We start from the raw sequence: 23,137 nt of genomic DNA on the forward strand, positions 1-23,137 counted from the left end.
ATGCTCCTCCCTCCAGGGTTCTTCCTTCAAGGGTCAGCTCGTGAGGTGTAGCCTCAGAGAAGTGGTTCTTTTTTAACTTTACTGAGGAATAATTGATAAACATAATTGCATATATTTAAAGTGTATAACATTACAATATAAATATACATGTAGAATGATTACCAAGATCAAGACTATTAACACATCTATCACCTCACAGAGTTAACAGTTAACTGTGTGTGGCGAGAATGCTGCATCTCTGCTCTCAGCAACATTCAAGGATATGATACCATATTATTAGCTATAGTCTGGACATTACCCAGCTGGACATTAGATCCTCAGAATTTATATCTTCTATAACTGAAAATGGATACCCTTTGGCCTATGGATGAATAGATAAAGAAAAATGTGATACACACACACACACACGAATATTATTCAACCATAAAAAGGAGAAAGTCTTGCCATTTGAGATAACATGGATGGATCTGGAAGGCATTATGCTAACAGAAAGAAGTCAGAAAGAGAAAGACAAATTCTGTCTGATGTTACTAATATGTGGAATCCAGAAAAAAAATCCATAGAAATAGAGAAAGAATGGTGGTTACCAGGGACTGGGGGAAAGGGAAAGAGGGTGATATAAGTCAAAGGGTATAAATTTACAATTATCAGAGAAGCATTTCTTGATGCTTCAGATCACCTCTGTCCCATCACATACTCTCATTGAACTCTCTACTTCTCCAAACATTTTTCACAAGTGAAATTAGCTGATTTATCGTGTGATTATACATTTAACAGTAACTTCCCTTGTAGACAAAGTGCAGGAAATAAGGATATCTTGTTGATTCCTAACCCCCAGCTCTCTAATTCCTCTACTCCTGTTCCTGGCATATGGTACGCTGAATAAATATCTGTCAGATGAATAAAGTAAGTTATCATCTCCATGAACTGTCCTCCTGCAAAACAGAGCTACCACTTCCTCTGTACCACTCCCCTATCCACAAGCACTTTATTGATAACTAGAATATACCAAAGGTAACAGTACACTTCAGGCAAAAAACTGAGACACTGACATGATACATGGTCTGTACATTGAGCAAATGCCTGAAATTGGGACCAGCAGAAAAGATTGTGTGACAGAGGGCTGTAATTTATCAACATACTGAGTTGGGTTCTTAGTGTCTTATTTGCCTTCTCTTCCAGACCATGAATTCCTTCATAACCATGTCTTACTCCTCTGCTTCTAGGATATAGCACAAGCAACAAATGTTTGTGGAATAAATAAATTAATGAATGAATAAGAACATCCAGTAGTTAAAGAAGAAAATATTTTGCAGTGCCAGCAAACATTGCTCAATAAGTTAGCTTGGTAAGATTGGGTTTCTTTATATCAGAATTTTCTGTAATAAGAGATCAGTTGAAAACGTGTTAGAATGAAGAATTTTCTGTTCTATTTTCCATGAAGACTTTCTTGTAGCCTTACAAGTTTGAGAGTCCCATGTGCTATTTTCCATTCTGATCATTCACAAAGCACATCAGCATATTAAACCCAGAACTCACACCGGAAGTAGTAATATGCACCCATCCATGCATTACCCTTGGCCAGAATTGCTCATGATGCTTAGGAATAAAACCAGCAGCCAAAAGTAGAGGCAACATGGGGTCTTGGAAAGAGAAAAAACTTGACCTGGCTTTTTTAGGGGACCAATGCTTTTCATACCTTTATTCAGCATAGAATCGCCTGGTAAGGGGAGGAGAGAGTTACCTTGTTAATATGCATATTGATTCTCTAGTTCTAAGGTGGGTCCTGGGAGTCTGCATTTACAAGCTCCCATGTGATGCTAAGGCTGCTGACCATTGATCACTCTTTAAGTAGTTAGAATTGACAGTAGCCCCCCCCTTATCTACAGTTTCACTTTCCCTAGTTTCAGTTACCTGTGGTCGACTGCAGACCAAAAGTATTAAAAGGAAAATCCCAAAAATAAACAATCCGTAAGTTTTAAATTGCATGTCATTCTGAATAGCATGATGAAATCTCATGCCATCCCACTTCATCCTACCCGGAAAGTGAATTATCCCTTTGTCCAGCATCTCCATGCCATATAAGTCCCCTGCCTTTTAGTCATTTAGTAGCCGTCTCGGTTATCAGATGAACTGTCACGGTATAGCAGTGCTTGTTGTGTTCAAGTAACCCTTATTTTATTTCATGATGGCCCCAAAGCACAAGAGTGATGACGTTAGCAATTCAGATGTACCAAAGAGAAGCCATAAAGTGCTTCCTTTAAGTGAAAAGGTAAAAATTCTCAATAAGGAAAGGAAGAAAATTGTATGCTGAGGTTGTGAGTAGCAGCCCAATGCTTCATTGCAACACTTACATTATTCACCTCACTTCATCTCATCACATAGGCATAAGTATCATTTCACATTATCACAAGGCAAAGGGTGAGTACAGTACAATAAGATATTTTGAGATAGAGAGAGGCCACATTCACATAATTTCTATTACAATTATTGTAAAATTGTTCTATTTTATTATTGTTAATCTCTTACTGCAACATATTTATAAATTAAACTTTATCACAGGTATGTATTTATAGGGAAAAACGTAGTATATATATAGTTCCTTACTATTCACAACTTCAGGCATCCACTGGGGGTCTTAGAACATATCCCATGGAAATAAGGGGAAACTACTGCATGGCTCAACTGTCCTAAACCTCAGTGTCCTCGCCTATAAGTAGTACTGGTAACTCGTTTACTCTGAGAGACTTTGGTGAAGCTGAATTGTGATCAAAAGCAAACGCCACACTGATTTCCTCTCCCTTGACCGGAGAGGTTAGGATTCAGGTTCATCGACTTGGGAAAGGAACCTCTGAGGGACTCTATTTTCTCACCTCTTTTTCAGAATGATTAATTTAACGGAAAGAGACTGTGGTGCAGGCAACTGGTCTACTTCCAAGAAGTCTACAATATCTGAAGGCAGAAATGAGTCTCCTTTGGGTAAAAGGCATCTTTCCTTTCAGGGCCTCTCTCAACCATTTTATGCTCAATAGATGTTGCTCATGTTAAAATCTAACCAAAAAAAATGAACAAGTAAGTGGGCCAAAAAAGTCAAACAGGCAACCAAACTCAATTCAAAGCTTATTATTTCATGTGCATGGCATTCTCAAGCCTGAGACCCTGGAAGATGAGGAAGAGCAAAGCTGGGACTTGACTGTGAATGCGGTTTTGAGAAAACATTAGGCTTCTTGGCTGCACATTTAAGACCATCCATGATGTGACCTCCACATCTCTGGCCTCCCCTCTCACCACAGCCCCCTCCCACATACTCAGTCCATGCTACACTACTTCCTGGTCCTAAACAATCTGTTCTCTTCCCATCCTACCCCCAAACCGGGGCCTTTGCACATGCCATTCCCACCACTAAATGTTCTTCCCCATTTGCCCAGGATATAAACACTTGCCCATCTTTCAAGAGTTAGCTTAAGCACCACTTTATCTATCTATGAAGTCTTTCCTGATTCCCCTACATAAGATGATCTCTCCCTGCCCGGCCTGCCCCACCATACTCCCTACAGATTGCCATTGCCTGTATTTATTTATAATCTGTTTATATGTCTGTTTCCTGCTCCTAGACTGAGTTTCCTGAAGTACACACAATGTCTTGTGTCTTCAGAAGCCATACCTCTATCTTAGCAGATCTTAGTTTTTATTGAACAAAAGTGGCAACACTACATCAATGTCAAACTCCATCACTGCCCCGATCACACTAAATTGCAATTTTTTGCTTATATGTCTATTTCTCCACTACACTGTGAGCTCCTTGAAGATGGGTCCTGGCCCCTACATTTTTAGTATCTGTCAATGCTCAATAAATATTTGCTTAGTGAATATGAGTTGCTTTGGATTAAAGTCAGGTGAGCCTCCTTCAGAATACAAAGGATAAATGCATGATAATAAAGATTTTAAAGGGCTGTCAAGTTCATGTGTTGATTTATGGAGCAAATTAATACGACAGCGTCAACACTTCCAGCCCTCCCCAAACGGTTTCAGCAATTATGTGTACCCAGGGCAGGGCGCAGCTGTTTGTGAGACACGACATGAGAGAGGTCTCCCTTGGTTTGCTCAAAGGTCTTCAAGATATTTTTAGTTGACAAACAACCATGTGTCACTCATCAGACATCCTATTAAACCAAATTGTACAACTTGTTAGACAGTTTCCCATATTAATTGTGAAGGGTCTGTACGTGACTTCAATCCCGCTGGGTGCTGAGCCTACCCTAAAGCCAGGGATAATATATACACAGCCTTGAAAAATACTGACCCAGGGCTTCCCTCACCACCTACGGTCTTGTCCGACCCATGTCAGTGCAATTTTGCACCAGCTTCTACAGGGAATCAGCAAGACGGGATATAATCAGCTGGCAAATTCTCTATCCCAGAACTCCGGAAAATGTCTAATGTTGTAAGAAATATCTAAAACCTCTTGCTATAAAGTATATTTAGAAGCTTTATCACGAGAGAATACACACTCACATTAAATGTCGAGTTATATGATCCATAGAGACACTAGTGATCCTGGACCGCCAGCACTGCCATGGACAGCCCATCCCTAAACACACAGGGGAAGCCTGGGAAAGGGAGGTGTGGCATTTTGGTACAAATCTCACAGGTGCCTGGAGATTCTAGAAGGTCACTAAGCTGACATGCTGACCTAGTGGTATCCAAGGCTCAAAGTAAAAACTCATCCTGGAATGAGGCTCCCTTTGTCACAAAGCTGGCCCTCAAATGTAGGAGAAGAGCAGAAAGTCACTTGTGACTCTCTCAGCAGAGCTGCTCTCCACACCTCAGCCGTCCCATCTATAAGAATGAACTTTCTATAAGAATGAACTTTCCCTCCTGCATTCTGGGGGTAAATATTTTTACATGTGATAGCTTAACTTTATATAAGCAGAAATCAGTTGTAAAATACAGTGGAAAGCAGAACTACATTCAAAATATCTACAGCAATTACAACGCATCTAAAAATACAGTTAACAAGAAAAACGCAAGCACTTTCTAAGAAAATGTACTAAAAGGCATTTTCGAACGACCTAGAATAGGAGATATTCTTGGATGTGAAGACACATATTGTATATTTCTTTACTCTTCCCCAAATTAATTCATTAATATAATGCTATTTCAATCAGAATCCTAATAGTTATTGTTAAAAAGGATAATTAAGGTCACTTGAAAAACAAATAAGCGAGAATAGTGAAAACATGCAAAAAATAATACCAAAGGAAACTTGAGAACTAATTCCAACTGCTGAAATTTATAATAGTCTAAAATAATTCAAAGAATTTAGTCCAGATTTGGTCAGGGTACAGCTAAACCTGAAATGTCCCCTAGAAGTACAACTAAGACCTAGAGACTAAGGGGACCCAATAAAACAAGAAGTCTACAATATCTGAAGAAGGGGACTCAAGAAGTCAGAGGAATGAGCCAAGATGGATGCCTAGGATTTACAGAGCAGATGGCTGGTACAACAAGGTCTGTCTGTTGCATGTTAGCATATGCCTCTCAGCCCATTTACGTATGTGAATGAAAAAAAAAATATTCACAAACTCTCTGTGTCCCTCATTTGTAAGGGAAAAAAAGAGAGTACGTACCAGCAAAGAAATAGGCGTAGATCAGTGTAACCAAATGGAGTACAAAGGATACCTATTACACATGATAATTTATAGTGAGTGGAAAGTGGCTTTTCAAATCAATGAGGAATAGACTATTTAATAAAGGGTATTAGAAAAATTGGCTATCTGTGGGAAAGACTGATGATAGCTGATTCATAGATAGGATACACACATATATAGATTCCTATTTAACTTCTCACAAAAATTTCACTGGATTAAAAATCTAAATGTAAAATGAAGAACTGTAAAACCACTAGAAAGAAATATAAGACAATTATTATGACTTGGAAGAAGTTTTCAAAAAATGTTACAGAAAACCCAGGAGCCACTAAAAGGGGAATGGGAATTGACGAATCTGGCTATATAAAAATTTAAAGCTTCTCCATGTTAAAATAAGTGCCAGATTAAGTGAAAATACTACAACTAAATGTACAACTAAAAAAATCCATTATATGTTGAAGGTGCCTACAAATAAACAATGAATATATAAGCATTCGACTTAAAATGACTCAAATTTTAAGTGGCAATTCACAAAAGAAGAAATAGAAATGGCCTATAAAGTTGCATAAAAGATTCTTTTTAGGTTGAGCGTCTTTATGATAGAATAAATATATATCAAAGAAGTATAGTAACTATTAGACTGAAAATAGATTGGTAAATGGGAAAATAGTACTCTCATCCACTAATAGTAGAAATTTGGGCCCCATCCTAATAGAAATTGATACAACCATTTTTGGAGGCAATTGTCTAATATCTACTGAAAAGGACAGTCCTTGATTCTGCATTTTATATCTAAAAATTTCCCATTCAAAAATATTTCCTCATATACTCAGAAATACATTGCTACATGATTTGTACTGGTGAAATTTGGGGAGGATATAGATATTTACTTGAATAAATTGTGATAAAACCATATAATGGAATATTCTTTAGCCAAGAGAAAGGATGAGTTAGATCTAAGTAAAAATTATATAAAAATGTCTATAACATGAATGTATACTGACACTTCAGATCTGAATTCAAGACTATGGGATTCGCACATAGCCACTTCTACTATATTACATCTGTATCTTCTTCCCCGCAAAGAATAAGAATTCTCAAAATACAGGAAATAACATTTCAATATGTTTGATCTTATTTCCTCCTCTTTTATTATATCCTCTATGCATATGGCCCCTGATATTGTTCTCAGTCCCCAGATTTGCCAGGCAACTTTAGGGAAAGGTCAGTGGTAAGGCTATGAAGGCTATGTGTAATTTCTTCACATACTAGAACTACCCAGCATATTACCCACTCTGTGGCCCATAATTTAAAGGCACCTCTTGCTAAGGTGTGAATAGTTGATTTGCACATTCTGGAGATAGCTGCATTTAACAGAAGACACCTTACCTGACAAATCCAGGGACTGAAAACAATATCAGGGACCATACGCATAGAAGATACAATAAAAGAGGAGGAAATAAGTGGCTTTCTAATGCAGGGGTCACAAGCACCAGGGCAGGTAGATGCAGAGATGGTTTCCAATAACCTTCTGACATTCATTAACTAGAGCCCAGGTTTTCAAGCCAGAGGGAAACTGTGGTGTGGTCTGGGAAGTAACCTCAGCAGAAAGAGAGTAGAGGTTGAATGCTGGGAGCAGTGGGAATGGGTAATTCAGGTGGGAGTGAACAGGATCCTCAAGTGGCCAGACAAGAATACATCACTGATCATCCAGAACAGGACAAAGATGCCCTTAATACAGAAAATTGTAAAAACATCATAAAGAAAAACCAGGAGGCAGTGCAGGGAGCTACTTCACACCCCTGTGTAACTGAAAAATGCCAAAGAGGCAGGAGACTGACCTGCAGAGGTAAGGCAAAGGTCTTGATTCCAAGTGTGACTGAACCACAGGGAAATACCAAGCAGGCAGAATTATCTTACTGGAGATCAGGGGAGTAGAGTGAGAAGGTTGAGAGTGGAGAGAACCTGGCGGGGCAGAGGGGGCTCTAAAAGGCAGCATAACATCACAGTGATACAGAGCACTTCCCACATGCCTAAAACTGTGCTAACGGCTATATATCCAGTATCCCATTAATGGTGCTATCTTCACTTCTGAGATGAAGAAATTGAGACTCAAAGAGGTCAAGTGACTTGCTGAGGATCACATGATGACAAACCAGTTGGTGAAAGATTCAAATCCAAGTTATCCTCCATCTCCAAAGCCTTCGCCCTTTTTACAGCTGGACTTGGGTCTAACTTCCAACTCTGCCACAACTGGCTGTGTGACCTTGTTCTGACTGCTTAGCTTCTCTGAACCTAAATTTCTTCATCTCAGAAATGTTGATAATGCTCAGAATTATCTCAGGAATGATATGATTCATTCAGTTCATATATGTTTCATGTCTAGTGTGGTCTGGTGCACAGAAACCCTTAACACACATATGTCAACTTCCCATCCATCATCGGCTGCCATCTGTGCATAATCTATTAAGCAACCATTAATCTTCTGCTGTCCCTCATCTTACCTGCTTCATCCCCTTCATTAAATCTATAGAAACTATCTCTTAGAAATAATTATATGACATTCACAGGAAATACATGGGGAAAAATTATAGTTTCATCAATGAATTCCAATGACTTCTCTCCATGACATTTCAGAGCAGGCAAGAAATTTTTTGTTCTTACAGAGTCAAATGGCATTTGGAGAATTATGCTTTCTATCTTATCACAGGGAGATAATCCATCTAACCCTTAACTATCTGACAGACAATAAACCTCAGGAAGAGACCAATTGAGAGACAAACCCCCAGAACAGCCTCCAAAACTATATCTAGAAGAATGTCTCCCATACTTGAGACCTGGCTGTGCTGTGGAAGGTACAGAGTAGGATGGGGCCCAGGAGCACTATCACCAACAGATTCTTATCCTTGACTTTGACAGCCAGAGGGGCTTTCAGAGATTTTCTAACTCTATCCTTATATTGCACAAATAGAGAAACTGAGGCCCAAAAATGGGAAGTAATGTGTCCAAGTAACTGCTAACACCAGAGCTCCTGAATCTTGGTCTGAGGCTTGTCCTGGAACATTCTTCAACCTGTTCATGAGAAACTAGGATCTTCCCATCATCAGAAATAAATCTCAGCTCCACCTCTTAATGGCAAAGTGCTGGGCCCTCAGCAGGTTGTTTAGCCCTAGTTTCCTCATGTGTTAAAACAGGAATGATAAAAGTCAGCTTCCCAGGATTAAAAGAGATAAGGATGCAAACAGCCTGGCACAATTCCTAGCCCACAGTGAGTACTCAAATAGGGTTCCCGTTTTATTCCTGTCTTCACTTAGATTCCCCTAGAAGCAGACCTTGGTACAAGGATTTAAATGCAAGTAGTTTATTTGGGACATGATCCCAAGAAACTCTAGTAGTTGATTGGGAAAGTGAGACAGGAAGGAGAGCAAGCAAGCCAGTACACAGCACATGAATGAGGTCATTGATCCCACTAACGACCTCTAGGAGGTAGTGTAGAGTAGGCCTCAGAGTCCACCTCTATCCCTGTGGAGGGTGAAGAAGCTATCAACCTTCAACTTACCCTTCATTAGCTAAGGGCCCACCCTAAGAACATGAACTAGGAGCACTTCCTGCCTCTCCTGAGCACAAGTTGAGATGCCAGAGGAAGCCGTTGAGAGGACAGTCACAGGTGCTTGCAGCAGGAAGCCATCTGTGTGCTTGAGAACAATGAGTGCCGATAGAATACGGACAGGGTTTTAAGTGGAGCTGCTACAGTCCACCCCTGTACCACTCAGATCCAATCCTGCTCCAAATTGAGTTCATTACATTCGGTCACTGATTTTTCAAGGTGGTGACTGGCCACAATTTCTTTTATAAATAAATCAACAAATTTATAACAGAAAGATTAGAGGAATAGGCTACAAATCCTGCTAGGGCAGTTGGTCCTGAGGTTATAATTAACGGGCATCATGAATCTCCTTGTTATGGGCTGAACTGTGTCCCCGAATAATTTATGTGTTAAAGTCCTAACCCCTAGTACTTCACAATGTGACTATATTTGGTGGCAGGGTCATTAAAGACGTAATTAAGGTAAAATGAAGTCATTAAGGTGACTGGTGTCTTTATAAGAGGAGGAATTTGGACACAGATAGGTACTGAGGAAAGACCACATAAAGTCATAGAGAGAAAATGGCCATCTACAAGCCCTTAGAAGTAACCAACTCTGCCACCACCTTGATCTTGGACTTCTAGCCTCCAGAACTATGAGACAATAAATTCTGATTGTTTAAACCACCCAGTCTGCAGCAATTTGTTACAGCAGCCCTAGGAACTAACGCACTCCTCTCTCACCCTTTGTAGCATGCCCTCAGCCAGCTCTTCTACTGGTCTAGGCTCTTGCCACTCCTTCATTCCTAAGGGTCTGAGTCTCAGGTACCATGCCCTCGTACCATGTCTGTTGCTTATTCATGGTTATCTCCAAGTCTGCAAGCACCAAGAGGGGCCCCAGTGTATCCCCTGAATTCTAGACATACTCTTTCCTGCTTCCATTGTGTAGCAACCACCCTACCTGTGATAATCAGTTATTCCCCTGCCGGTATTACAACCCCTTTCTCTGGCTTCTGGTAGACAAGCATGAGGAGCCCAACATGACCAGGCAAAAGATCCATTACCGTGCCCCTGGGAACCAGAACCCCAGGTCCAGCAGAGCGTAGATACTGGAAACACAAATACCCCAGGTAGGTCACTGAGAGTGATTGTGAGAGGACCTACTCCTGCTTCCATCTCTTGTCCCCATTCCAAGATGTCACATCAACCCATGCTGGGACTCAACCGCATTGCACTTCTAGCTATTAGTGGGTCTCAGAGGTTTCATGTGGTACCTGAGAGAGCAGTTCTATGATCCATCAACCTCCACACCTTTTTCTGCTAGCAATGTCAGGGACTGGGTTCAAGGAGGAAGTCAACAGTCAGAGCTGCCATGTGATCCAGAGCAGTGTTTGGCATCTTAAATAAAATATATACTAAAAATATAAATGGGGTGGAGTGATGGGTTCCGGATGATGGACAACTTGCTTTATAGAGAACAGCCCCAAATCTCCATTCAGGGGGTAACTCTGACTGATCATCCTAACCTAGCTCTGTCATTCACCTCCTCTCTGAGGAAACTAGATACAGCTCTGTCATCCAACTCCTTCCCTTATCTGGAAACAAGAGACTGTCACACATCAATTGCAAGACTACCATAAAATTATTCAAGACTTATTAGGACAAATGTGTCCAAAGTGATTTGTGCACATTTTCTCCATTAATCTGTGTGAGTCCACTGTAGGTGAGGAGACAAGGAGTTGGGGAGGTGAGGGAACTTGTTCAAGGTCACTTAAGTCTGCAGCAGCGGACCTGAGATTTGAACAAAAGCTATATTCTCCTAGAGCCCCTGCTCCTCACCTAAAAAGAGGTGACCAAGAGACGACCTTCAGAGAGAGAAAACCAAGCCACACTTCCGTGCAGTGTGGTTCTTTGTACAAAGGAAGGGGAGGAACCCAGGCTACAGTAGATGACAGCTGCCTCCTCCCAGTCTTCCCCTGTGCCAGGGTTCACTGGACTTATTTCCAGCAAAATATGTGTTCTGTTGGTCTGAACAACTGAGTTAACTCCAGAACACCTGCCACTCTGCTGAAGGACCAACTTTAAGAAATCTGGTGCTGAAGTCTGACTGGGAAGTGCAGCCAAACACGCCACATACATTCTGCTTTTCAGTGTGTAAAGTTAAAAGAACCTTTTAGGAAATGGGTGGGTTTACTCTGAACCAGAAACTAAACATTTGTTCTCCTTTTTGTATCTTAGAGGCTGTAACAGCTGTGAAGGTGATTGGGGTGACATTTGTAATTATAAGCAGGTCAATGAAGTTTCATCTGCCAAGGTATCTCATCAGGGAATGGAAAAGATCTGTTTCAGGGGTGACAGGATGTCACATAGGCCCATGCTGTCCCCCAGCCAATGGGTGGCTGAGCTGCAGGAGCTCTTTGAGGAGACAAACATTCTTCCAGCACATTGCATGACCTCTATCTCCACATGAATAAAAGGATAAAAGAGCTTTCGATTGATTCTGACATTCTACCTTATTTAATGGCTCCCATAGAACCCACTGCTTAACTCTCTTGTGGCCAAAATAAAAGAAAAACAGGACCTGAGAGGTACTTAGATGTGCAACTGGAGGACTGGAATCCTGGGGCTGGAGTTGCAATTAGATTTTTGTGTATTTTACGGGCCAAACAGGGTTCCAGATCTAAATGCTTTGATTGAGAAAGGGTAGGTGGGGAGGTCTGTAACTGTCCCCAATTGGTTTCTAAACCTGAAGTATAAGAAGGAGAAAACACAATGAAACAAGATGTTGGTCACAGCCAAGGAGGATGAGCACCAGTAGAGGACCACCTGATGGTGCGGAGAGGAGACTGGGTTTGGGGACCAGCAGACATGCACGGAGGCCCCTTTCTGCCACTTACTGGCTGTGTGACGTTGAGCCAGTGACTCCCTTTCTCTGAGCTTCAGTTTCCTAATCTGTAAACTGGGGCAGGCAGTACCCATCTCATGGGATTCATGAATGTCTTAGGACAGATTCTAAGCAGACTCTAAGAAAAGGATTTGAATAAAAGTGGTTTTGTAGGAAATGTCCCCAAAACCAGTAAGATAGAGGAAAAGGGGGATCAGGAAGAAAGACCAAGCAAGGATGCCATATCAAGATCTTTGCTACTTAAAATGTGGCCCACTGACCTGCAGCAATGACAACACCTACTTTGTTGGAAAGGAAGAATTTTGAGAGTTTCCAGTCAAGATGGCAGAGTACATAAATGCTGTGCTTGCCTCCTCTCTTAACTACCTCAAAATTACAACGAAACTACAGAACAGCCATAACTGGGAGTCGCCTGAAGTCTAGCTGAACAGAAGTTCCACAACTGGGGACACACATAAGAGACCACCTTGAGATTGATAGGACAGGCAGAGATGCAGAACCAGCTGGTCCCTCACCTGCATGTGGCAGTTGATAAATCTTGGCTATGGAGATCTCCCTGCAGAAGCATGGGGTCCTAGCCCCACACCAGGCTCCCCAACCCAGGGTTCTAGTGCCAGGAAGAGAAGTCCTCACAACTTCTGGCAGTGAAAACCAGCAGAGGTGTGGCTGAGTGAGACTGAGGGTGGCTAGAGTCACAGATATTCCTCTTAAGGGGCCCATGTGAAAAATTACCCACTGATGGACTCAATTGCTCTGAGCTCCAGCGCTGGGGTAGCAGCTCAAAAGGCACCAGGGACATACAGGGAGGAACTGAGTCATGTGGCTTCAGGATAAGGACTAGAGGGGCAACTTTCTTCCAAACAGAAATGTTAGCAGAGGGCACTGTTCTTTTGTTGAGGCCTCCCACCTCCTGGAGTGTAGACACAGGTGCCGCCACACCAGAGTCTCCATCAACATGGCTGACACCATTAACCCATCCCTGGTGATTCCTTGAGACCCTGCCCGACCCAACTTGCAGGCCCACCAAGACATTTTCAGTGGATTGTCCATACAAATGGCCTGTCTTGGCTCATGCTGTGGACTTTACTAAAATCTCTCAAGGGTTCACAAAACCTAAACAAGCAGCATCTGGCCTCAGCATGTTCCATACTTCTTGATAAGCAGCCTCAAGCCCAGCACTAGTGGCAGCCAGCCCTGGTTTGCAACTTGGCCTCTCAGGGTACCTCCAAGCCCAGTGTAGGTAATGGCCATCTGCGGATTCTTTGGTGGTTCATGCCAGGTGGCGCCGGGCAGGGCACGGACTGTGGCTGAACTTGACCTGAGATGGGGCACCTCCCAGTGGCCATCTTCAGACTGAGCCAGAGTACCACCTGGGGCCACAGCCAGGGACGACACACCCAAAGGGCAGACTGGGCAGGCACCAGAGCCCTGCTAAAGTGAATCTTGTGACACAAGATCTGCCTCTGCACAACCAATCAGCCCAAGGGCCAATCCCTCCCGCTGACATGCAAACAGCAACCAAGGCTCAAATATAACTGGAGGGCACACACCATTCAAGGGACACACCCTAGAGCACCTGGCTCAGGTGACCAGGGAGACTGCGCCACTTGGCTCCAGAGGACACCTACTATATAAGGCCACCCTACGAAGACTGGGAGACACAGCAGCCCTACCTTATGCACAGAACACACACAGGGAGGCAGCCAAAATGGGGAGACAAAGAAACATGTCCCAAATGAAAGAATAGAACAAAGCTCCAGAAAAAGAACTAAACAAAATGGAGACAAGCAATGACTACCAGATGCAGAGTTCAAAACACTGGTTATAAGGATGCCCAGTGAACTTAAGAAAAAGTAAAAGAACTTAGAACTTTAACTAAGAGAAAACATGAAAATAAAGATAGAAAACATAAAAGAGAACCAGTCAGAAATGAAAAATACAACTGAAATGAAGAATGCCATAGGAGGAATCAACGGTAGATTAAACAGAGGACTGAATCAGCAATTTAGGAGGTAAGATAGCAGAAAACTCCCAATCAGAACAGCAAGAAGAAAAAAGAATCCAAAAACATGAGACTAGTTTAGGGGGACTCTGAGACATCAAGCATACCAACATTCTCATCATAGGGATACCAGAAGGAGAAGAGAGAGAGTGAGGAATTGAAAAACTATTTCGAGAAATAATGACTGAAAACTTCCCTAACATGGTGAAGGAAATAGACATACCAGCCCAGGAAGCACAGGGAGTTCCAAACAAGGTGAACTCAAAGAGGCCCACAAAAAGACACAATTAAAATACCAAGGGTTAAAAACAGAATCTTAAAAGCAGCAAAAGAAGAGCAGTCAGTCACCTAACCGGGAGCTCCCATAAGACTGTAAGCTGATTTCTCAACAGAAACTTTGCAGGCCAGAAGGGATTGGCATGAAATAGTCAAAGTGATGAAAAGCATGGACCTATAACCAAGATTGCTTGACCCAGCAAAGCTTTCGTGTAGAATCAAAGGACAGATCAAAGCTTCCCAGACAAGAAAAAACTACAAGAGTTCATCACCAAGTCAATATTACAAGAAATGTTGAAGAGACTTCTTTAACAAGAAGAAAAAAAAATTTTAAATATGAATAATAAAATGGCAATAACTATATATCTATCAACAATTACTTCAAATGTAAATTAATTAAATGCTCCAATCAAAAGATAGAGTAGTTGAATGGATAAGAAAACAAGACCCTTCCATATGCTGCCTACAATCAACTCACTTCAGGTCAAAAGACACACACAGACTGAAAGGGATGGAAGAAGATATTTCCTGGAAATGGAAACAAACAAAATGCTGGGGTAGCAATACTTATTCATGACAAAATAGACTTTAACACAAAGGCTATAATAAGAGACAAAGACTGACCCCGTTATCCTACTTTTGGGTATTTATCTGAAGAAACTCAAAACATTACTTCGAAGGGACATGAGAATTCATATGGTCATTGCAGCATCATTTACAATAGTCAAGATATGAAGGCTACATGGGTGTCCATCAATGGATGAATGAATAAAGAAAGGGTGGTGCATATATAATGGAATAGTATTCAGCTGTAAAAAAGAATAAAATCTTGCCATCTGCAACAACATGGATAGACATATAATGGGCATCCCCAACCCCTGGGCCACAAACCAATACCGGTCTATGGCCTGTTAGGAACCAGGCCACACAGAAGAAGGTGAGCAGTGGATGGGCTTGCAAGCAAAGCTTCATCTGTATTTACAACCGCTCCCCAGCACTAGCATCACCGCCTCAGCTCTACCTCGGATCATCAGGCATCAGATTTTATTAAGAGTGCCAGTCCCTGGTGCCAAAAAGGTCAGGACAAGCTTCAGAGATGCCCCATTCAGGGAGGCTTAGTCCTTGATGAGCGGTACCCTGAGGCTGGGGGTGTAGTGGACTGGGGGTCCAGGGGTGCTGTAAATCTTAGGCAGCTCTCCAAGGAGACAAGTGCTAGCTGTTGGAAGTAAAAGCAGAGGAACAAGTGCATAGAAATGACCACTCTGGACCCAAGGGGCACTGACAAGGTCTGTGGCAGTGTGACCACTGAAGAGATCAATACAGCAATGACTCCCTTAGGACGACTTCAGCTCACATTTGTTTCCTGACCATTGTTTCCTCCGTTTTCCATGCCTTCCCTCCTTGCATTCCTTGAGCACCCAGTGGGTCAGAGAGAGCTGTGCTGAGCACCTGATCTTCCTTGCTCTATGCCCTGCACGAGGGAAAAAGGAGATCAGGCTGGTGGGAGATGGTGGGTGGATCACCATTTGGGGATCATGCATTTGGTTTGGGGTCCTTCCAAGCTGCCTCTGCTGATGTCACCCAGATATAAATCCAGTCTCACTCTGATTTACATGGGTGTCCCTCCAGCTCCTCCTAGCAGAGGCCCCTGGCTCTAGTGACATAGCCATGGGGAAGTCACCTCCTGCTCCTCCCTCACACCTGACACGCCCAGGCCTCTTGCCCTCACTCCTACCTCAGTTTTCCAACCTTTCACACCATTTCCTGCAGAGACAGATGCCTGCTCTGAGGCTCAGCCTGCTGGCCCTGGACCTAAGTCCTGCCCGGTTCATCCCCCTGTCTACTCTAGGTGAGAGATCCTGTTCTCCAGACTCCCATACTGGTCAGAGCTTCTTCCCCCAGAACTGATCCCCTGGACATAGTCTGAAATATCCCGCTGCTCGCCACTACCTCATCGGGCATTGATGTTATACTCCTTGGGCAAGATCCTGGCCGATGGTTCCACCGGGGAGAGAAATCACCGCTAGGTTGCTCCCCAGACTTGGCCCCATCTGGATGTAGCCCCCTCTCCCTCTTAAGTATGAGAACCTGTGAAACTCCAAAGTAACAGGCAAGGCTGGCTTCTCGGACATTGAACTGAGCTGTGCAGTCACACAGGGGCCTGCACTTGGCTTGGGATCTGCTGTCACGACCATGCAATTTTTAATCATTTTTATAGAGGTTTCCCCATTTTCACTTTGCTCTGAGTCCCACAAATTATGTGGCGGATCCCAATAACCCATCACACTTTGTCAGACATTCCCTTTAGCAATCTAATGGAAATGCTGACCCCTTGCCCAAAGCAGTAGGCAGGGTGAGCCTGTGGATGCCTCCCTCCATGCTCTTCCAGCCCTGCCTTCCTTCTCTGCCTCTCCTGCCCCTCCTCACCTCTTCGAGCCCAACATATGATCCCTTAGCTAGGAAAGCAAGGTTATCATGGGTCAAGAAGGCCCACACTGGGTAGAAGAATCCATTCTGGTCCCTTTAATCTCCACTTAGAATCCTGTGTATCAGAACAAGTTTTGAAATGTAAGTTTAAATGATCAGCCTACAGTTTTCCCCTTTGCTACCTCCATTCAGATGGTTAGTGCTGGCTTTTCATTCCAAAGCCTAAGAGTAGGGTTTGAGATTCATGCACACTATACCCATGCTCAATTCCTCAGGTTAAACTCAGGGACTGTCAGCCACCCAGAAACAGAATTCCCAGTCCTGGCGGTTCAGGAGAGTCACCTGGGTGCTTTTCAGTATCTAATTCCACCAGATATTCTGATTTTGTTGGGTACAGCCCAGTGACAGGGAAGTCTAAAAGCTTCCCAGGTGACACTCGGGAGCAGCCAAAGTTGAGCAATGCTGACTCAAGTGCTGTGCTGGAGGCATCCTGAGGCGATGCTCCCCATCCTGCCAGCACAACTGGGTCTGCTGAGCTGCCCAGAGCAGCCAAACCGCATTCACACTGGGTCAGAGTTCATCCAAGCCCATCCAAGGTCAGCAGACCAGAGAGTAGCCAATGGTACAGGTAGCCGATTGGCCCCAGGATTCCAAGATGGTGAAGTGACAGCGACCTCTTTGTAACTGACAGAGAGGACATTGCCAAAGACCAAGAACTGGGAAGGAAACTATTATTTTGACACAGAAGAGGATGATCCTGTATAATGAATCAGCTCACACAGATGAGAACACAGACCTGGCACTAGCACCCCAACCTCACTGGCACTCTTCTCCCTGCCTAGAGGTTAACTCAGGTTGAAAGACCCTTCCTCCACAAATGCTCTGTGAGGCGGGCCAGCCTCACCTTGCAGATGTGGGCACAGAGGCTCAGAGGAGCGAAGCCACTTGCTCAAGTTCACCAGGTATCTAGTCCATTTGGGCAGCTCTAACAAAATATTGTAGACTAGGTGGCTTATAACAAAAGAAATTTATTTCTCACAGTTCTGGAAGCTGGGAAATCAACATCAAGGTGCCAGCAGAGTCTGTGTCTGGTGAGAGCCCACTTCCTGATACATAGATAACTGTCTTCTCCATGCGTCCTCTCATACAGAAGGGGCAAGGGAGCTCTCTGGGGTCTCTTTTTTTATAAGGACACTAATCCCATTTACAAGACATTCCACTTTCATGACCTCATCACTTCCCAAAGGCCCCACTGCCTAATACCGTGGCATTGAGGTGAAGATTTCAACATATGAATTTTGGGGAGGACACAAACATTCAGTCCATAACACCCAACCAATGCCAAAGCCATGATGCAATTCAGGAGAGGCAGACAGAATGTTTTAAATAGGAATACAGAGCTCAGGTTCCCGGGGAGCCAAAGGGAAAAGCAAGTTGGAAGTGTGGCCGGGTGCAGAGCCCCAGTAGGACTGCCTGTCACATCACCTGTCACCACTGCAGTGGGCATGAGCCCACGCATCAGTATCTGCAGCTCCCACCTCAGCTGGGGGTTTCTGCACTGCTCTCCACAAGACATGTTAAAAGCTGAAGTGAGAAAGGCACATCTCAGGGCAGTATCTTTGTCCACTTAGCTCACACCATCTCTAGGCTTCAGGGGAGTGTGGGGCATGCTTTTTGCTAATCAAGGTTCTGTATGACACTGCGTTCTGCTCACTGGAGGTCACAGCTGTACGACCCATATCTGGGAGCAGATTGCACTACAGAAAAAATGGCCAAACCGGGTTGTCAGGTGCTAGAAATGAATATTCTCAGCTGTGGACCAGTGTTTGCTCCCAAGGTACAGTGCGCAAGATGAGATTTCTCAAGCATAGAGCAGGCCAAAGTGGGGAAGAGCAATGCATTTGTTTCTGGTGACTCCAGGCAATATGTCAAGCCCTTTAAAAGAGGATTCTCAGACACTACAGCTCTCTATAGACCAAAGACGAGACAGAGGGCAGGAGTGTGCAACACAACCAATTTACAGGATGGAGTAATCCTGCAAGCCCGTACAGCTCTCAAGCCCCTCTGCACACGAGTCACGTCAGTGCGACATTTTTCATCTTTCCCAGTGCTTTTTTGACATGCAGCACACCTAGGACAACCATACCTTGTTAGCACTCTGAAAGGCAGCCTTTCTCAAACATGCATCTCCTGGGGAGCCTGTTAAAACTGCAGAGCCAAGCCCCACCCCAGACCTTCCGAATGTCTGCTTGGTTCACAAGTATCCTAGGCTCTTGGGGACCCTGAGGAGAAAACAGCTCTTTCTCTCTTATGGTTGGCTCAGGACCCAGGACCTCAAAGCCCAATTTATATTCTCCTTGGTCCAGAAATACACCTGTAATACCCTCCAAGGGCAGCTTTCACTCCTGACTTTAAGATGACAGCAAAAAGATTTGGTGAGCATGACCGAGGCCACATTCTATGAGAATTCCTCGCTGTAATTTACTCTCTTGAACTTATAGGCAATTATTCGTTGAATGAATGATACAGAGCTCTAGTTCTTCCTTCCTGAGGACCGGCAATGACCTTAACAAGGACAACAAAGGAGATACTCTCCAAGCTGATCTGGTCTGCACATTTCTGCATGAATCACACTGCTCTGTGACAAACTCCATGCTAGGATGTCTGCTTTTTGCCCCTGGATCCCACGTGTTCACACATCTGTCACTTAGGGCAGACTCCAAGGACCGCCTAGTCACTGTCAGGTATTTGGGGGCAGCCCACATTCCTCTGTACCTTAATCTGTGTTTTCTTGGTATAATCGGCCTGAGTAACATTGGCCAGGGCTACACCATCTTAACCCTAGAGCCCAAACTGGAACACATGGAGGCTGTGGTACTTCCTGTGTGATATCATTAAATACACCCACTAGCAATAGCTCTGAGCTGTTAAGGTAGTGAGTTCCCTGTCAGTGGAGGTATCCAAGCAGAAATCAATCTACATATATCAGGAATGCCAGCAGCCAGTAACCAGCAGCCATCAACTAAAGCATTGGACCTCTTGACCACTGAAATCCTTCCAATTCCAGATGCGTTTGATTCTGTGAAATTTCACTTTTACCACTGCATCATTAAAAACATCCAAATTCTGCCTACACAGCTCTCTGATACTCAGACTGGCTTTGCACAAAGTGGTGAAATACAATTTAAATATCTCCTAAGTGTCAAAACCATGAGAAAGAAAAACAAATTAATCAACAAAGAATTCCTTTTCAATGATTTTCAAGCCAGCTTGTGTCTGTCACCAAACCACAGGTGAAATGCTAATAAAATTCAGCTGTAACAACAGCATAACAATTTAAATATGTCATATATATTTATATATATTTATATATATATTTATATTTATATTTATATATATATATTTCCAATCATGGCCTTTTTAATGAGTGTAGACTTTTTAATAAGGAAACCATTAAAATACAGCAAAGGTCTCATGAAGTCTAAGAGGAGGGGTCCCCGTTGAACGGCAGCGGGAATGACGCAACAGCCCTGTGGGCGGGTATGACAGCCGTCTTCCTTGGATCATCTAGCAGGAGGGATCATGAGAGAAGTGACAGCTGGCAAAACAACAGTAATGAAGTCATTTCACCTCTTTAGCCTAATTTAAAGAGATGAGGCTGTGGGACCTTGCTCCACCTTTGCATACTGAGCAAGAGCTACAGCAAAAAAAACCCATATACTGGCTGCATCCACCACAGTCAGAACAAATGGAGTTCGGAAGCATAGGAGCTGGCCCCTTGCTGCCCATCAGCCTCACTGCTGCCCTGCACCCGGTGACTTGCCCTTCTCAAACACACGGTGCCTTTCTGTGCTTCCATGTGTTTGCACGTGTTCTCTCTGCTCCTTCTCCCCCCATCCACCTGAACCTTACTCAGATTCAAAAATCATCTCTTCCATGCTGTCTTCCCTGATTTGTTAATGCTGAATATGCACTGCTGGTGGACCGGAGAGCCTCCAAACCCTGTCCTCTGCCCACCCCTCCTTAGCACATCCCTCTCTCTGCTACCTAGGCGACCGCTCCTGCTAGACTGGAAGCTCTGTGAGAGCAAGGACCATGTCACAGATATCCTGTATCCCCAGGGTAGAGCACAGGCCAATGCTGTGGATGTAAGGTGTGGGCAAAGATGGAGCTATCACCTTACAAAGCCATTGACTCAAATGTTTTCGCCACAGGATGTGGTGAAAGGTCCTCACTGGGATGGGGATATAAAAAGATATGCTCAAACAATCTGCGGGTCTTCTGAAACTTCCAGAGAATTGGATATCATGCTCATGGTCTGACAGGCATGGCCACCTCTGCCTGTAGTTTGGAGTCAGGCAGAATCAAAACTGCAGCCCAGCTGGCCACCTTGCTCTGTGGTCTTACCCAAGTTTCACAACCTCTCTGAATCTGTTTCCTCACTCAAAATACAGAGATAACAATTCTTCCGTAGGGCTGCTGAAGGGTTGTGGTGAAATAAAGTATGTAACGTTAAGTGGAAGCACCTGGCACCAAGATCCTCCATAAATGCCACGGTCTTCCCCTCCTTTCAGAGTTAGCTACTACGAGATTTTAGACCATACAGGACCTCGATTTTTCCATCTGCAGAATAGGCAGGTATGCTCTCGGCTTCTTATTCCACTGCTCAAGAAACAAGTTTATGCAAGAAGATAATATTTATAATGAACTTCATTTATTCCAAGTGTCATGACAGTGTGAAATAGTCATCCATCTTCCTAAACAACGTAGGAATGACCATCTGTCATTTCTAAGAGGATTAAGAGATTGTCACGGACATGTGATTAGCAGAGAAAACCATGGCCCATGAAAGAGGCAGTTTCCCCAGTGAGAGAGGAGGGGGCAGTACTCTGCTCTCTGCTTCCCCATGGGCCCCCAGCAGTGTGTGTGAGTACATCCTGTAGTACACACTCCATGTCCTACTCATGAAGAAACTGAGGCTCGGAAGTGTTTGCTAGATCCAGAGCTCTCTGCCCACACCCCTCCCACCACTGCCCAAGATGCTGCAGAAGGGAGAGCTGCACTGTAGAGCAGGTGGAAACAAACATGAGATGCACCAGCGCTACGAAAGGAGTGTCAGAGGGCAGAAGTGACTGGAGCGCGCGGCCCCCTGCACTTCTCAGAAGTGGGAGAGGAGCTGCAGGAAGGGAGAAAGTACAACTGTTGGAAAGAGAACAGAACTCAAAATCAGATTCGTGCCACCCTCCTACAGTCCGCTGCAATGCTGTGAAAGTGCCTATGTTTGCATCCACACAGAAAGTAAAAACAAAAAAACTATGATCATACACTCTTAGGAGACAATTCTCAAAGGTTTCTCAAGATCAAAGCAAGGTGACCATGCAACCTTGACTGCCTACGACAGTTCCAGTTCATGCAAAGTAATGGTTAATAGGGCCCCGACTGGCTCGCAGAAGTATCCCGGGGTATAAAGTCATCCCAGATCTGGGGTTTTCCACCTTAGCCACACATTAGAATCACCTGGGAAGCTCTGAAAACATCTCAGAAAATAAAAACCTATGGGGTGAGATCCAGGCATTAGTCACTGTTTAAGCTTTCCCCAGTGATTTTAATGTGCAGCCAAAGCTGAAGGCTACTGGTGGAAGGCACAACGTTCCCTGGCTGAATCAGGTCCACAAACAATAGTTGACGAGGGGGTCGCCAACTGGCCCCGAGCTGCCCCGCCCACAGAGGAGCTGGAGCAGCAGAGGAGGAAACACAAAGCTAGTCCAGCAGACCCCATCTGTGGCCCAGCTACACCCACTGTTTGTTCACCTGTTTGTAATTACTTACCTGCCTGTTTCTGGAAGGACTGGAGGCTCCGCGGCGGTTTCTGTTGGGTGCCAGCTCAGCTGTGCGCACATCATTAGCACTCATCCGGCTCCCAAAGAGGCAATGAGGGTAGTCACCTGTTTCACCTTGAAGTGAAGGAGGAGAACGTGGAGAGACAGATTTTTCCACACATTCTGGAGAAGTTCTGCCAGAGAATTCCACCGAGGCATGTGGAGTCAGGCTACTGGCATAGAGCAGTTCCAGAGCCCCGGGTGCAAATGTGTCCTGTGCAGTGTTTCTTGAACAGATTCTCTCCAAATGCTGCATCGATCCTAATTAATGCTGCGAGGTATCACTGGCCTCTCATTACACATCAGGGAGGCTCTTAGGGAGAGAAGGGCCTGCCATCTCCTTGTCCCAGCTAAAGAGAGCAGAGTCTGTCCCCAGGCAGCTCCCCTGGGTTTTAAATCATTTTTGAAGCTC

General features: G+C 44.0%; 1 long non-coding RNA gene across 20 annotated transcripts in view; it reads right to left on the reverse strand.

The window, feature by feature from the left end:
- Positions 1 to 23,137, reverse strand: part of LOC120623021 (uncharacterized) — a 560,047-nt gene that overhangs the window by 512,888 nt on the left and 24,022 nt on the right. Inside the window, exons 2-3 of one of the 20 annotated variants that reach the window (XR_005658634.1) lie at positions 22,676 to 22,800; positions 15,774 to 15,890 (exon numbers count right to left, since the gene is read on the reverse strand). The exons of 17 other annotated variants lie outside the window; for them this stretch is intronic. This is a non-coding gene — a long non-coding RNA (uncharacterized LOC120623021). The remainder of the gene's footprint in view (positions 1 to 15,773; positions 15,891 to 22,675; positions 22,801 to 23,137) is intronic. 2 more of the 20 variants (XR_005658641.1, XR_005658637.1) reach the window with 2 other exon arrangements.

The sequence above is a fragment of the Pteropus medius genome, unplaced genomic scaffold (assembly GCF_902729225.1).
Source record: "Pteropus medius unplaced genomic scaffold, Ma_sr-lr_union100, whole genome shotgun sequence".
Taxonomy (NCBI): Eukaryota; Metazoa; Chordata; class Mammalia; order Chiroptera; family Pteropodidae; genus Pteropus; species Pteropus medius.